Source organism: Kogia breviceps, chromosome 2 (assembly GCF_026419965.1).
Source record: "Kogia breviceps isolate mKogBre1 chromosome 2, mKogBre1 haplotype 1, whole genome shotgun sequence".
Classification (NCBI taxonomy): domain Eukaryota; kingdom Metazoa; phylum Chordata; class Mammalia; order Artiodactyla; family Physeteridae; genus Kogia; species Kogia breviceps.
The window spans coordinates 76,199,336-76,216,127 of NC_081311.1; the positions used below are offsets into that span (position 1 = coordinate 76,199,336).

At 40.0% G+C, this 16,792-nt stretch overlaps 1 protein-coding gene and 1 pseudogene across 1 annotated transcript in view; one reads left to right on the forward strand and one right to left on the reverse strand.

The window, feature by feature from the left end:
* Window positions 1–16,468, reverse strand: part of LOC131751357 (zinc finger protein 33B) — a 74,309-nt gene extending 57,841 nt beyond the window's left edge. The window contains exon 1 of the mRNA XM_067025643.1: window positions 16,334–16,468. The gene's annotated coding sequence lies outside the window, so the exon portion shown is untranslated. The remainder of the gene's footprint in view (window positions 1–16,333) is intronic.
* Window positions 3,674–5,258, forward strand: LOC131751383 (heterogeneous nuclear ribonucleoprotein H-like; annotated as a pseudogene).
* Window positions 16,469–16,792: the final 324 nt, after the last annotated feature.

Sequence of the window (16,792 nt, forward strand, 5' to 3'; positions counted from 1 at the left end):
ACATGTACTTTTTTCTCCTTGACTTTTTAAAGTATTGTGTACTTTACAAAAGCATTCTCAACTTCACCTGGAATAAAAATAAATCTAAATTAACAGCCAGAAAGCATTTCAAAAAGGAGAAAATTGCCTAAGAAATATCAATATGTATAATAAGCGCTCAGTTATTCAAAACAGTTTGACATCTGCTTCATGGTAATACAATGGCTATGATTAAGAATGTTTTTTAAATGTAGTATAATGAGGGAAAGAATGAGGTATTCCAAACATCAAGTCATTCCCAACAATTGGGAATAAAGTTTATATCCATAGATCACGTGTGATACAGTTCACATGGATTCAAGGTTTGAAATGTTTAAAGTAAACCACTAAGTTAGTAAAAGAAAAATTGAGATGAGAAGTTGTGACACAAAGAGACCCATAAATTTAATGTGATACATTTTATTACAAAAAAATAGCAAACAACTCAGTTCTAGTTTTTAAAAGATGTTAAAAGCAAAGAAACCAGGAAATTATATTTTACTATATAAAAGAAAAGATGTATTACTTAATAAGATCTTTAAATCAATAGAAGGAAAAAACTTAAAATGGGCTACAGAACTAAGCAGCAATAAAAAAAGAAAATTCAAGTGAATAATATGTGTTTGAAAAAGTTGATTATGAGAATTGAAAGAAATGTAAATGTTTATGTAAAAACATGTAAGATATCATTTACTGAGATTAAAAATTTTTTAATTTAAAATTTATATATATATACACAGAAGTTCATTTTATTTGGTACAGTTTTATGAGTTCTGACATGTGCATAGATCTGTGTAACCACCACTTCAGTCAAAATATAGAACTGTTTCATTACTGCCCCCCCAAACTGCTTCATACCCTTTTGAAATAAAAACCTCTCAGCACTCTTAACTTCTGGCAACCACTATGTATTCTTCATGCCTATATGTTTGCCTTTTTAAAAAAGTATTTTTACAAATACCTACAGCAAATATCACAGTTAATATGGACAGTGTTCAAATTAAAGGTAGAACAAAAATAAGGATGCCTGCTATCTCCAACTTTATTCAGCATTTTTCTAAAGTTTTTAGAGTAATATAGTAAAACAATCATATACACAGAAAATTCAAATAAAAGTATCCAAAATAAGAGTTTTAGAAATTCAATACAAGTTCAATATAAAAAATTTCAGAAAATTAAATTATTTTAAAGGTACACCTAATAATAGCATGAAAAATATGAAAATCTTTACAAAACCATAAAATATAATGAGGGATATAACAAATTCCTGGATAGGAAGTCTCAATGTTATAAAAATATAAATTCTCTCCATGCTGATGTACAAATTCATAGCAATCTCAAATAAAATTTCAGTTGGAACTCCATGACTGGGGGAAGGGATTATATCAGGAAAGAGCCAAATAAGAAAGTCAAAGGGCATTTATGGATGTGGTTCCTGTGACTGTGCTCAAGATTTCATGAGGAAGTCCACCCATGAGCTTGTGGGTGTACCTCAGTGAGGATCTCCCCACTGGGTCCACAGGCACCACCAATGCCCCGAGTGCTAAAACACTTCCCACCACTCTGCAGCCAGCTCCTTGTGCGTGCTCCCAAGTACGATTGCAAAAGTAAGTCCAGTAAACACTGCTATCAGGAAAAGAGACCAGGATTTTTTTTCTTTTTTTTGGCTGAGTTGGGTCTTCATTGCTGTGCGTGGGCTTTCTCTAGTTGTGGCAAGAAGGGATTACTCTTTGTTGCAGTGCGTGGGCTTCTCATTGCGGTGGCTTCTCTCTTTTTTTTTTTTTTTGTGGTACACGGGTCTCTCCCGCTGCGGAGCACAGGCTCCGAACGCGCAGGCTCAGCGGCTATGGCTCACGAGCCCAGCCACTCCGCGGCATGTGGGATCCTCCTGGACCAGGGCATGAACGCGCGTCCCCTGCATCGGCAGGCGGACTCTCAACCACTGCGCCACCAGGGAAGCCCCCTGCGGTGGCTTCTCTTGTTGCGCAGCACGGGCTCTAGGCACATGGGCTTCAGTAATTGTGGCATGCGGGCTCAGCAGTTGTGGCTCACAGGCTCTAGAGTGCAGGCTCAGCAGTTGTGGCACACAGGCTTAGCTGCTCTGTGGCATGTGGGATCTTCCCAGATCGAACCCATGTCCCCTGCACTGGCAAGCGGATTCTTAACCACTGCGCCACCAGGGAAGTCCCAATACCAGGATCTTTGAGCAAGGAAAAAACCACAAACTTGATCTATAGTGCCGTCTTCTAGAAAAAAGAGGTTTGTAGTAGCCAGCTTGGTGACTGGTAAAATTCAGAAGAGACATAAAAACTTAAGAATCCTTCCACAAGAGGGTAAGAAGAGTGGAGAAGATGTAACCATACAAAGGCAGGGGGAAAAAAAATCCCTGATATATAAAAAAACCCTGAGCACAAATGTACAGTATAACTCACCTGAAGGCAAATAGTAAAGAATTTAGAAGGTGTCTGTTACTTCAAATGTGAAAGCAGCAATGCAAAACTATAAGGAACATGAAAAATCAAGGAAACATGTCATCACCAAAAGATAGCAATAATTCTCCAAACACCAGGCTCAAAAGCAAAGAATTTTGTGATTGAGCTGACAAAGAACTCAAAAGAGCTGTTTTGAATAAACTCAAAAAGCTACAAGAAAACTCAGAAAGCCAATCCATGATATCAGAAAAAAAAGTCATAACCAAATGAAATATTTACCACAGAGACAGAAATGTTTTAAAAAAATAAAACAGAAATTCTGGAGCTGAAGAAGTTAATGAATAAAATGAAAATGCAATAGAGAGTATCCACATCAGAGTAGATCAAATGTAAGATAGCCTAAATGAGCTACAGAATAGGAACTTTGAAATAACCCAATCAGAAGAGAAAAAAGAAAAAAAATGAAGTAAGCCTACATTATCAATGGGACTCTACAAATGTACAAGTATCGGAATAACTTGGGTTCCAGAAGGAAAAGAGAGGGAAAAGGGGAACGAAAGTTTAAAGAAATAATAGCTGAGAACTTCCCAAACCTGGGGAGAGATATGGACATACAAGATCATAAGCTAATAGTTCACACTGTTCTCTCAATTCAGAAAGACCTTCTCTAAGACACATTATAATGAAACTGTCAAATTCAAAGATAAAGAGAGAATGCAAATAGCAGTCAGAGTTAAAAAAAAAAAAAGATTCAAACCTATCCAGGAACCCCCATTAGGCTACCAGCAAATTTCTCAGTAGAAATTCTATAGACCAGGAGAGAATGGAATGTTGTATTCACAGGATTGAAAGAAAAAATACTCCAGCCAAGAATTCTAACCATCAAAGTTATCCTTCAGATATGAAGGAGAAATACTTTCCCAGACAAACGAAAGCTGAGGGGTTTCATCACCACTAGACATGCCTAGAAGAATTGCTGAAAGAAGTTCTTCAAGCTGAAATGAAAAGACACTAACCAGAAACATGAAAACGTAAAGTATACAACACATTGGTGAAAATAAATATACAATTAGACTTAGAAAACTCTAATTCTATAAAAGAATGGTGTGTTAACCACTTACCTAAAGTATAAAGCTTAAAAGAAAGGAGTATGAGATTTTCTACTCAGCCGCACCGAAGTTGTGTGTGCAGGGTGTTTCGACGCCAGGACCCCCTAAGAGACGATGATGTTGGGCACTGAAGGCAGCGAGGGATTCGTGGTGAAGGTCCAGGGCTTGCCTTGGTCTTGCTTGGCCAACGAAGTGCAGCGGTTTTTTTCTGACTGCAAAATTCAAAATGGGGCTCAAGGTATTCGTTTCATCTATACCAGAGAAGGCAGACCGAGTGGCGAGGCTTCTGTTGAACTTGAATCAGAAGATGAAGTCAAATTGGCCGTGAAAAAAGACAAAGAAACTATGGGACACAGATACGTTGAAGTAGTCAAGTCAAACAATGTTAAAATGGATTGGGTGTTGATGCATACTGGTCCAAATAGTCCTGACATGGCCAATGATGGCTTTGTATGGCTTCGAGGACTCCCCTTTGGATGTAGCAAGGAAGAAATTGTTCAGTTCTTCTCAGGGTTGGAAATCATGCCAAATGGGATAACATTGCCGGTGGACCTCCAGGGGAGGAGTACGGGGGAGGCCTTTGTGTAGTTTGCTTCACAGGAAATACCTGAAAGGCTCTAAAGAAACACAAGGAAAGAATAGGGCACAGGTATATCGAAATCTTTAAGAGCAGTCGAGCTGAAGTTAGAACTCACTATGATCCACCACGAAAACTTATGGCCATGCAGCGGCCAGGTCCCTATGACAGACCTGGGGCTGGCAGAGGGTATAACAGCATTGGAAAAGGAGTTGGCTTTGAAAGGATGAGGTGTGGTGCTTATGGTGGAGGTTATGGAGGCTATAATGATGGCTATGGATTTGGGTCAGATAGATTTGGAAGAGACCTCAATTATTGTTTTTCAGGAATGTCAGATCACAGATATGGGGATGGTGGCTCTACTTTCCAGAGCACAACAGGACTGTTGTACACATGCGGGGATTACGTTACAGAGCTACTGAGAATGACATTTATAATTTTTTTTCACCACTCAATCCTGTGAGAGTACATATTGAAATTGGTCCCAATGGCAGAGTTACTGGTGAAGCAGATGTCGAGTTTGCAACTCATGAAGATGCTGTGGCAGCTATGCCAAAAGACAAAGCAAATATGCAACACAGATATGTAGAACTCTTCTTGAATTCTACAGCAGGAGCAAGCGGTGGTGCTTATGGTAGCCAAATGCTAGGAGGCATGGGTTTGTCAAACCAGTCCAGTTACGGCGGCCCAGCCAGCCAGCAGCTGAGTGGTGGTTATGGAGGCGGCTATGGTGGCCAGAGCAGCATGAGTGGATATGACCGAGTTTTACAGGAAAACTCCAGTGATTTTCAATCAAACACTGCATAGGCAGCCAAGGAGCAGTGAACAGCAGCTACTACAGTAGTGGAAGCCGAGCATCTATGGGAGTGAACGGAATGGGAAGGATGTCTAGCATGTCCAGTATGAGTGCTGGATGGGGAATGTAATTGATCCTGATCACTGACTCTTGGTCAACATTTTTTAAAGAAAAACAAAACTTAAGTTTTAACAGTTTTGCAATACAAGCTTGTGATTTATGCTTACTCTAAGTGGAAATCAGGATTGTTTTGAAGACTTAAGGTTCAGTATTTTTGAACACAAACATTCATTTAGGATGTAACTAGGTTGAGTAATCTATTACTGTTAAATAACTTTCAGCTTTTCTCAAGTTAGTTATATTGTAGGATGTACTTAACCAGTAGGTGTATTTAGGTTAAAGCAGTTGAATTATGTTAAACGTTGCTTACACCACATTACATTGAACACTGTTTGGATGCATTGTTGAAAGACACGCTTTTTTGTAAAACTCAATATAGGAGCTGTGTCTACAATTAAAAGTGAAACATTTGGCATGTTTGTTAATTCTAGTTTCATTTAATAACCTCTATGGCACGTAAGTTTAAGCTCTTTTTTAAGTTAATGGGGAAAATTTGAGACATAATACCAATACTTTAGGATTTTGGTCTTGGTGTTTGAATGAAATTCTGAGGCCTTGATTTAAATCTTTTCATTGTATTGTGATTTTCCTTTTAGGTGTACTGAGTTAAGTGAAACTTGTTGAATAAATCTTCCTTTTAAAAACTGAAAAAAAAAGAAAGGAGTATTAAAAATAATTATAGCTATTATGTGCTAATATATAATATAAAGAGGTAAAAAGTGATATCAAAAATAAAAAGGGGGAGTAAAAGTGTGAAGCTTTTGTAGGCAAAGTTAAGTTACTATCAGCTATAAATGGACTTTATTATCTATGAGATATTTCATGTAAGCCTCATGTTAACCACAATGTAAAAACCTAGAATAAATTCACAAAAGAAAAGAAGAAATGGGAAACAGAGGATACCACCACAGAAAATCACAAATTTACAAAAGTAGGCAAGAAAAGGGGAAAAGAATATGTGGAGGGCTTCCCTGGTGGCGCAGTGGTTGAGAATCCGCCTGCCGATGCAGGAGACACAGGTTCGTGCCCTGGTCCGGGAAGATCCCACATGCCGCGGAGCAACTAAGCCCGTGAGCCATGGCCGCTAGGCCTGCGCGTCCGGAGCCCGTGCTCCGCAACGGGAGAGGCCACAACAGTGAGAGGCCCGCATACCGCAAAAAAAAAAAAAAAAAAAAAAAAAAAAAAGAATATGTGGAAATACAAAACAAGCAGAAAGCAATAAGATGATTTCAGTAATTCCTTACATACCAATAATAGCTCTAAATGTAGATGAACTGATTTCACTAATCAAAAGGCAGAGCGGCTGGACTGATAAGAAAAACAAGACCCAATTATATGCAGCCTACAAAAGACTCACATCAGCTTTAAGGACATATGGTCTCAAAGTGCAGGAATGGAAAGATAAATTCTGTGCAGGTTGACACCAAAAGAAAGCAGAGATAGCTATACAAGCCAAAAATGGTAACAAGACAAAGAAGGTAATTACATAATGATAAAGGGGTAAATTCCCCACTAAGATACAATTGCAAATATATATGCACCCAACATCAGAACACCTAATTGTATTAAGCAGATACTAACAGATCTGAAGGAAGAAATACATAACAATGCAATAATAGTAGGGGACTTCAATACCCTGTTTTCAACAAGGCTAGATCATCTAGACAGATAATAAAGAAGAAAAGTTGGACTTGAACCATACACTAGACCAAATGGACTTAACAGATATTTATAGAACATTCCATTCAACAGCAGCAGAATACATATTCTTCTCAAGTGCACACAGATTTTCTCCAGAAGAGATCATATGAAAGGCCACATAACAAGTCTTAACACATTTAAGAATACTGAAATCGTATCAAGTATTTTTTTTTACCACAGTGGTATGAAGCTGGAAATCAACAACAAGAAGAAAGCTGCAAAATCTAAAAATAAGTTGAAATTAAACAGCATACTCTGAACAACCAATGGATTTAAAAAAGCAAAGGGAAATAAAAAACTATATTGAAACAAATGAAATGGAAACACAACAAACCAAAACCTCTGAGACGCTTCAAAACCAGTTCTGAGAGGGAATTTTACAGCAATAAATGCATATATTAAGAATTTAGAAAGAGTTCAAGCAAACCACCTAACTTTACATCTCAAGGAACTAGAAAAAGAGGAAGAAACTAAGCCCAAAGTTAGCAGAAGGAAAGAAATAACAAAAGTCAGAGCTGAAACAAATGAGAGACCACAAAAAACAATAGAAGAAAACAAATCTTAGATTTCAAAAATCTAAGTTTTTTTGGAAAACATAAAATTGACACACCTTTAGCTAGACTCACTAAGAAAAAAAGAGAGAGGACTCTTAAATGAAATCAAAAACGAAGTAACTGACATTACAGAAATACAGAGAATCGTAAGAGACTACTATGAACAATTATATGCCAATGTGTTGGATAACCTAGAAGAAATGGATAAAGTCCTAGACATGTAATTACATATATGAAAAAATATTCTCGTAGTTTACACAGATACATCCAATTCAAACTGAGAACTGTACGGTTTTACTTAACCTCTTCTGTGACATCTGTATCTCCTTTCTCCCACACTGGAAAATCTCGTTCTCAAGGACATGGGAAATAATTGAATTAGAATATCCAATTAGTCATTTGTTTCACCTCAAATGATGCACACACAAGTTCAGATTAACAATATCCATAACACCATATAAGATGTTAATGAAAGAATTTGAAAAAGGCAGAACTAAATGGCAAGATATTCCATCATCATGGATTGGAGAATCAATATTGTTAAATGTCCATGCTACCCAAAGCAATCTACAGATTTAATGCAACCCTTATCAAAATTCCAATGGAATTTTTCACAGAAATAGAACAAAAAAATCCTAAAATTTATATGGAACCATAAAACACACCCAACAGCCAAAGAAATCTTGAGAAAGAAAAACAAAGTTGGAGGCATCACACTCGCTAATTTCAAGCTATATTACAAAGCTATAGTTATCAAAACTGTATGGTATTGGCATAAAAACACACACATAGATGAGTGGAACAAAATAGAGAACACAGAAATCAACCCATGCATATATGTTAAGCTAGTTTATGACAAATGACTAAAAATATACAATGGGGAAAGGACCACCTCTTCAGTAAATGGTGATGGGAAAACTGGATAGCTACATGTAATGGAATGAAACTGGACCACTATCTTTCAACATACACAAAAATTAACGCAGAATAAATGAAAGCCTTTAACGTAAGATCTGAAACCACAAAGCTCCCAGAAAAACATAGGCAGTAAGCTCCTTGAACTCAGTCTTGGTGGTGATTTTTTTGGATCTGACTCCAAAAGCAAAGGAAACAAAAGCAAAAATAAACAAGTAGGACTACATCAAACTAAAAAGCTTCTGCATGACAAAGAAAACCATCAACAAAATGAAAAGGCCTATCTCAACTGGGAGAAAATATATGCAATTCATGTATCTGATAAGTGGTTAATATCCAAAATATATAAAGAACTCATACCACTCAATAGCAAACAAACAAGCACTCTGATTTAAAAAATGGGTTGAAGAACTGAATAAACATTTTTCCAACAAAGATATACAGGTGGCCAATAGATATGAAAAATCCTGAGCATCACGAATTATCAGGGAAATGCTAATCAAAACCACAATGAAATGTCACCTTACACCTATTAGAATGACTATTATCAAAAAAGACAAGAAATTACAGGTGCTGGAGAGGATTCTGAGACAAGGCAACCCTTCTGCACTGTTGCTGGGAATGTAAACTGGTGCAGTCACTGTGGAAAAATGTACGGAGTTTCCTCAAAATATTAAAAGTGAAACTACCATTCAACCCAGGAATCCCTCTTCTGATACAAGGAAAACAGTAATTTGAAAAGATATATGCATCCCTATGCTCACTGCAGCATTATTTACAATAGGCAAGATATGAAACAACACAAGTGTCCAATGATGGATGAATGGATAAAGAAATTGTTGTACAGATACACAATGGAATATTATTCAGCCAAATAAAAGAATGAAATCTTGCCATGTGACAACATGGAAGAATCTTGAGGGCACTATCCTAAGTGAAATAACACAGAGAAAAAGAAATACTGCATGATCTCATTTATATGTGGAATCTTTAAAACAAAAATCTTAGATACAGAGAACAGATTGGTGTTGCAGAGACAAGAGGTGGGTGGGGTGAAATGGGTGAAGGTGAAAAGGTACTAACTTCCAGCTATAATATAACATAAATAAGTCATGGAGATGTAAGAAACAGCATGGTGACCATAGTTAATAATATTATATTGCATATGTGAAAATTGCTAAGAAAGCAAACCTTAAAAATTCTCATAAAAGAAAAAAAATTTTGTACCTATGTATCTTGACAGATCTCAACTACACTTACCATGGTGATTATTTCACAATATATACAAATAATGAATCCTTACATTGTACAGCTGAAACTAACATAATGTTATATGTCAATTATACCTCAAAAAAAATCTATGATATCCTAGGAACAATATCAGAACAAGCTGTGACTTATGAAAAGTTAAAACTTTTTCTGCATGAAATTCTCTCCTTCCCTTCCCCATTTTTCGTTTGTACCATATCTACATTCTCAGAACATAAAGCCATTGAGATAGTCTGGGACCTGGGATCCTCTACCTGTACGCATGTACTTGTACCTGGGCAAACGTCTCCTCCAGCAAATGAATAGTATGCAACTGTAAGGGACTAAAAATGGCTGCAGGCATGCCAGTTGGGGGCAATTAGGAACAGTAATATACTAAGGGCCACAAACCAACTGCTGCTTCTGAGGTGCCAGGAGCAAAAGCAGGGTACTGCACATGATTCCTGCACACAGCACCACCAAGGGGGTGGGCGGGCCACCTAAGCCACACCTCAGTCCGACCCACCAGTCCTGCTCCCACCCTCACTCCATTTAAGGAAGTAGCCTGCCCCTCTAGAAGAGTGAACAAGGGCACCTGTTACTTGTTTTCGCCCCCTTGTGCTGCAGCACTAGTCCCAATAAAGGCTTGCCTGAATTCCTCCTCTGGCCTCTTATCAATTTCTGTGATTAAAAAGTCCAAGGACCCAAATCTGTATCAATTACATAGTATAACTTCTTCTTTTTAACCCACATTTAATCTTAATTCTAGAAGTAACTATATATTTATTGTTCACACTAATCCTTATTGCAATGTCTCTTTAGTTACTGTGGTTTCTGAAGCTGGTTCTTCAGTAGATTCCTCAAGGAGGGCTCCTGGAACACTCTCCTGAAACACTGTAATGAAGACAGGGTCAGTATTACTGACTTTTTGCCTCCAGCTCCAATATGATTCAATATGGGACTTTTAATGATTCTGTCTTTATTTCAAAGTTTGATATTTTGTTCATCAAGGACTTTTTGACACTGAATTTAGTTTTTGAATAATTATTGCATTAAAGTCTCATTTATCTTGATTACTGAGTTGTTGGTGCCCCTGAAATTTTGTGCCCGAGGCCAGTGCCCTTCTCACCTCACCCTGGTCCATGCACGGAGTTGGAGCTTCTCTGTCCTTTGTCTTTACTGTTCCCATCCTACTTAATTTGATAGCGCTCCCAACAGTTGCTGTGCATGCATAATCCAGTCCCAAAGGAGCCCTGGCGGCCCAGTGTGAGAATTCAAAGACATTCATGCCTTACCTTAGACCTCTGCCTCACTAACTGGTGGAGTAAACCAAGTTTCTCCCAGTCTCAGCTGCAGCTCCTGGCCAGGCTCTTGAGTGGCACAAGCTCAAAGCTCTGCCGTGGCTCCTCCTTTGGTCCCTGCACCGCGCATGCGTGGGGCTCTCCTGGGAAGGAGCGTGCACAGGCTCACTCTGCCTCTCTACTGAGTATGCACAGGGCCCTCATGCGTCCAGTTACACGATTGCTTCCTTCTGCTTTCCCCACACTTAGGGTGATGTTGAGCAGGTCTAATGGCTGTTGCCCACCTAGTTGTATTTTGCAGTTACAGGGGGAATACCTTGTCATCTAGTCTCGTTGTAAATATTGCCCATGGGTTTCAGTTTTAATGTCTTATGCTCTGTGTTTATATGCAGATTCCGGAACATAAAAATTATGCTTCCATGATCACACCAACTTCCCAGAATTCCTAAATATATTTTATTTTTAAAACGGTACTTAAAAGAAAACAATGGAGAACGGAATTAATTTTTTACATACAGAAAAAAACTACATTACAAAAAAACCTCACAAAAGGCTATTTTCTGCTCAAGGCCTAGACATGTTCCCATTGTTAACAAGGTAGATTGCAACTGATAGGGATGTTGCAGCTCTTGGTCCGGGCAAGATGTAGAGCAAACACATGGGATGGCCTGGCCCAGCTCAGAAGAGAGAAAGGGAAAGGCCCTGGGAGTGAAGAGAGAAGGGAAAACCGGGTAGAAGTTTGTGACCCAATGTTTCAGCCGTCAGGATGAAGTTCCTGCTACTGGTCCACGGAGCCAGGTGAGGGGCTGAGTTTCACTCCCTTTTGGTGGGAGAGGAGGCAGGGATCAGGGATGGACACACACAGAAAGCCGGGTCTGCTGGTGGACTGTGCCCCTAACAGAAGGGTGACTAGAAAACATTCTACTCACTGAGGAAGCTTTACTGTCTGGGTTCTGGGTGAGCAAGAAAGAGACCCTCCTGAGGGGAAAATCACTAGGCCTCTGCTGTGGACTGGATATTTATGTCCCCCACATTCATATGCTGGAATCTTAGCCTCAAAGGTGATGATGTTAGGAGGTGGGGCCTGTGGGAGGTGATGAGGTCAGAAGGCAGCGCCCACATGAATGGGATGAGTGCCCTCGTAAAAGAGGCCAGAAAGAGTCCCCTTTCCACTTCTGATATGTGAGTACCCAGCAAAAAAACGACCACCTATGAACCATAAAGTGGGCCCTCAGCAGACACAGAATCTGCAGGTGCCTTGATCTTGGATTTCTCAGCATCTAAAACTCTGAGAAATAAATTTCTGTTGTTTATATGCCACCCAGTCTGTGGTATTTGTTACAGCAGCCCAAACGGAATAAGACAGCCTGTGATTCGAGCAGCCAGTGTCTGATTGTAAGTGCTATGGATATAAGTAAACAGAGGAAGAGGCTGGACGTGGGGAGTGGGGGACATTTTGTTTTAACTAGGGTGGTAAGTGAAGTCTTTGTGTCAGGGAGAACATGAAAGAATTGATATTTGAGAAGAATTCTATATGTTCACCTCCATAGGGCCTGAAAATGCACCTAAGAAAATTCAATATCCTTTTCTAATTAAAAACCAAAATAACACAACAAAAATTGCAATAGTTAAAAATGTCCTTCACATGAAAAAAAACATGTATACGTCAAAACCCCAAAGCCAGAAAGAATCGCTATCACCAAAACATGCCCTGATCTCACCATGAACAACAGTAAGCAGAGACTACAAATGGGAGGATTAGAACCCCAACACCTTCATGAAATAGGTAATTTGATAAAACTATAAAAGAAATTACTGTAAGTTGGTTAAAGACCCAGAAGATTGCATTGGAATCATAGGTGAATAACACACCATGAAATAATATACCAGGAAAATTAGAAAAACAAAACAAGATTAAAAAAAATTCTAAAACTAAACAAACACTGCCATGGAAATAAGAACGCTACTGGGTAGATTAGACAACAAGTTAACCGGGATTGAAGAGAGAATTAGTGAACCCAAATGTTGCAGAGAGATAAACTAATGGAAAATAAAAACAGGGCAAATACAATGAGACAGATGAAGTGTAGAAAGAAAGAGTGTAATATTCCCTGGGATTTTACGATGAGAAATGGGAGGAGTGTTAAAGACACAGGATTTGAAGACTTTTAGAATTACTGTAAAACATGGATTTTCAGATCCCAGTCCTGAGCAGGAAGAATAAAAACAAACTTGAACCTCACCCTATAGTAATGGATTGTAGAATACTAAAGATAATTGAAGACTTTATCACAGAGCAGGGAAGGCAGACCACAGTGAGACCAAACAGCAGCCCAGTCAGCAGTCACAATTCAGGGAGGAATACAAAGCAAAGACATCTTCATGTCAAGGGAAGCATCACAGAAACATCTGTATATTTTTCTCCCTTAACTATCACTCAAGAATAAAAGCAAAATAAGAACATTTTCAGATAAAAAAGACTAAGAGAGTTTGCCTCTCTCAGGCTCTCACTGAAAGTGAGGAAGGATGTATTTAAGGAAGAAGTGAGTGAATCCCAGAAGGAAGGAGCGGAGTGTGAGAGACTCGGAAGCAGGAGATGGGGGAAAGCAGGTCTCAGTCAGACAGTCATTGACTGTGTGAAAAAAGAGTCATGGATTAGTAATAATAATCATGACTCATTGGAGGCATAAACTTCTATGGTTCAGTGTTGTGTCCTGGCCATCATCTGCCACCCTACCAGGGTTCGGGAAGCCTGAGCTGAGGTTGGGAACGCATATATATCTATTTATATAATAATTATTTATATCTATCTACATAATAAGAATTTTATACCATGAACAAATGGGATTTATTCCTGAAATGCAAGAATGTTTCAACCTAGGAAAATGTATTGGTGTAATGGAATGAAGGGGAAAAAACATGACCATCTCAAGGTAGAAAAAGCAATTGAAAAAATTAAACACCTCTGCATGATGAAAACTACTCAACAAACTAGGCTTGAAGAAAATTACCATGACAGAATTCAAGCCGTGTATGTAAAACCACAGCCAACATCACACTCAATGGTGAAAGACTGGAAAATTTCCCTCTGAGATCAGGAAGCATGTAAGAAATGCTGGGTTTTACCACTTCTATGCAACATAGTACTGGTAGTTTTAGCCATAGCAGTTAGGAAAGATAGATCAATAAATAAGTTAATGAATAAATCACTGACATCCAGTGATTTGAAAGGAGGAAGCAGAATTATCTCTGTTCTCACATGACATGATCTCATGCACACAAATCCTAAGGATGTCACAAAAATGATGTCCAAACTAATAAATAAATTCAGCACAGTATCAGGATACAAAGTCAATGTTAAAAATCATTTATTTCTATACACTAACATGATCAATCTGAAAAGGAAACTAAGAAAACAATTTGATTTACAATTGCATCAGAAAGAGTAAATGACTTAGTAATTAACATAACCAAGGAGGTGAAGACTTACACAAGGAAAATTGCCAAACTTTGTGTAAGAGACTAAATGACACAAATCCCATTTTCACAGACTGGAAGACTTATGACTGCTAACATCTCAATAGTACCCACTGTAATTTACAATTCCAATGCAATCCTTATCAAAACCCCATCCTAAATGGAAAACCCCATCCTAAACTTCACTTTACACTGAATAGACCCCCAAAGAGCCAAACACTTCTGGGCAAGAAAAACAATGTGGGAGGATGCACACTCCCTGATTTCAAAACTTACTGCAAAGCTACAAAAATCAAAACAGTTTGGTACTGGCATAAAGACAGAATTATACATCAATGGAATAGAATTCAGAGCCCAGAAAGAAACCCTCACATATATGGTCAAATGATTTTTGACAAGAACAGCAAGATTATTCAGGGGGAAAAGACAGTCTTTTCCACAAAAGGTGCTGGGAGAATGTGATACGAACGTGCAGAGGAACGAGGCTGGACCCTACCAACACCATTTATAAAAGTTAACTCATAAATAAGGAATTCCCTGGTGGTCCAGTGGTAAGACCCTGCGCTCCCAATGCAGGGGGCCTGGGTTCGATCCCTGGTCAAGGAACTAGATCCCACATGCCTCAACTAAAAGATCACGCAAGCCGTAATGAAGACCTGTTGCAGTCAAATAAATAAACATTTTTTTTTAATTAAAAGGGACAAAATTTCATATCTTGGACACACAGATATACATACATACAGATAGACACGAAGATCTCAGTCTGCCTGCTTGAGTTTAAAAAAGCCTCATTCCTTTCTTTTTTTTTTCTCTTAAAGTTTTAATTTCTACTAATTGAGCCAAGGCTGTAGTCTCAGGTGATGTGGCCTATGTTTACATCGCGGGGACGTGATAAGAGTTATAACTTCAAACTTTATCCTAGGAATACTCTTGCACCAATCACTAGTTTTAAGTACATTCTATGATGATTTGAGGCCTGCTAACTAGGCAGATTTGTACCAAGAAAATAGCACACAAAAACCCACAGAACAAAACAACAAACTATTCTCAAACAAAATACACATTTGCTGGAGACAATCTGAGATTTACCTGCGATTAGACATTCAAAATTGCAATAGTGCACAGCAGAATGTGACGAAATAAACATTTCCCCTGATTTGGAAGTCTTCCTTTCTTCATCCAAAATTTACCAAAACCCCCCCAGAAAAACAGAAAAACCCAATCAAGCCCGATACTAGCTAGAATTTTCAAATAATTGAGCGCCTATGATAACTACTCAAAAATGAAATTTTAAACGCTCACTTAACTTAGAGTAACGCTGCTTCGCAACAACCTGTTGCTGGAAAAGAGTAACACTGTTCAAAAAGCTCTCCATACGCAAAAATATAATAAGCACAGAATTTCCTTATTTCAAACTTTGGTTAGATGTTACTATGTCACACGTTACCCTCCAGAGAGCGCTCTGCGAGTGAGTTACGAGTCATTTCAGTTGATACTCAAGGGTGAAAACGCTTAAAGCGAACCTTCAGCCTTTTGGAGCTGACCTCCTGAGGGCTTCAGGAAAGGGCACAGAGGCCCCCGTCTGAACACCGCTCCTGGCGGCCGGGGGTGCAGGATCCCCGAGCTGTGCGCGTGCCCGTCACCCGCGCGCATCCCGAGAGCAGAGACCCCTGCACCCCTCCGGACGCACCGTGCTCGAGACGCCCGCCCCGCGGCCCCGTCTTCGGGCTTCTCTGTGGCGCCTCCCCGTCCAGGCCCCGAGAGCCCGCCGGGCCGAGTCCGGCGTACGCAGACCCAGAGGCCAGCCCCGCCGGGCGCGTGGGGACAGTCCCGCCGCGAGGAGGCCCGAGGAGCGCCGAGGAGGGAGGGCTGCGAGCGCGCGGGGCGCCCACCGCTCAACGGCCGCCTTCGTGACCCCGGCCCGCCGTCCTCACCTTGAGGCCGGTGGCGGCGGCCCCGGAGCCGAGGAGCGAGGGAGGCTCGCGCTCCTCGGGGCTGGAAGGGTCGAGCCCCTGGCTGTTGGGCAGGCGGGGGGCGGCGGCCGGGAGGCGCGCGGTGAGGGGCTGCGGGTAGAGCTGCACTTACTCGTCTCTGCGCTGCTCCCCCGCCGGGAGCGTCACAGTGTGGGGACCGACTCGGTCTCCAACTTCCCTTTGCTCAGGACGCGGGTCTTCAGGAGCCCCGGCATCCCAGCGGCACAGCCCTCTCACCTGCCTCCGCTCGCGCCTGCGCATTCTCCTCGGGAGGGAGGGGGTGGGGCGAGGCGGGGCGCCTCCCCTTCTCAGGACCCCCGGTCTGCATACCCGTGTCTTATTTTTAATTTCCTGAAAGTGATTTACTTGAAATCAATTTTTTAAAAAATGACACGTTTTCTTGTCCAAATCATAATTTACTGACTATAGATGCTGCTTTGTAAGATTTCTTCAGTGATCATTTACCGCTGTCAAACGACCTGAGTCAAGTTACAGGAATCAAATTTTTTAAAAATTCTATTTTCCTTCCATACGTTTTCAGTCAGTAATACATTGTGCCACGTGGAATTTT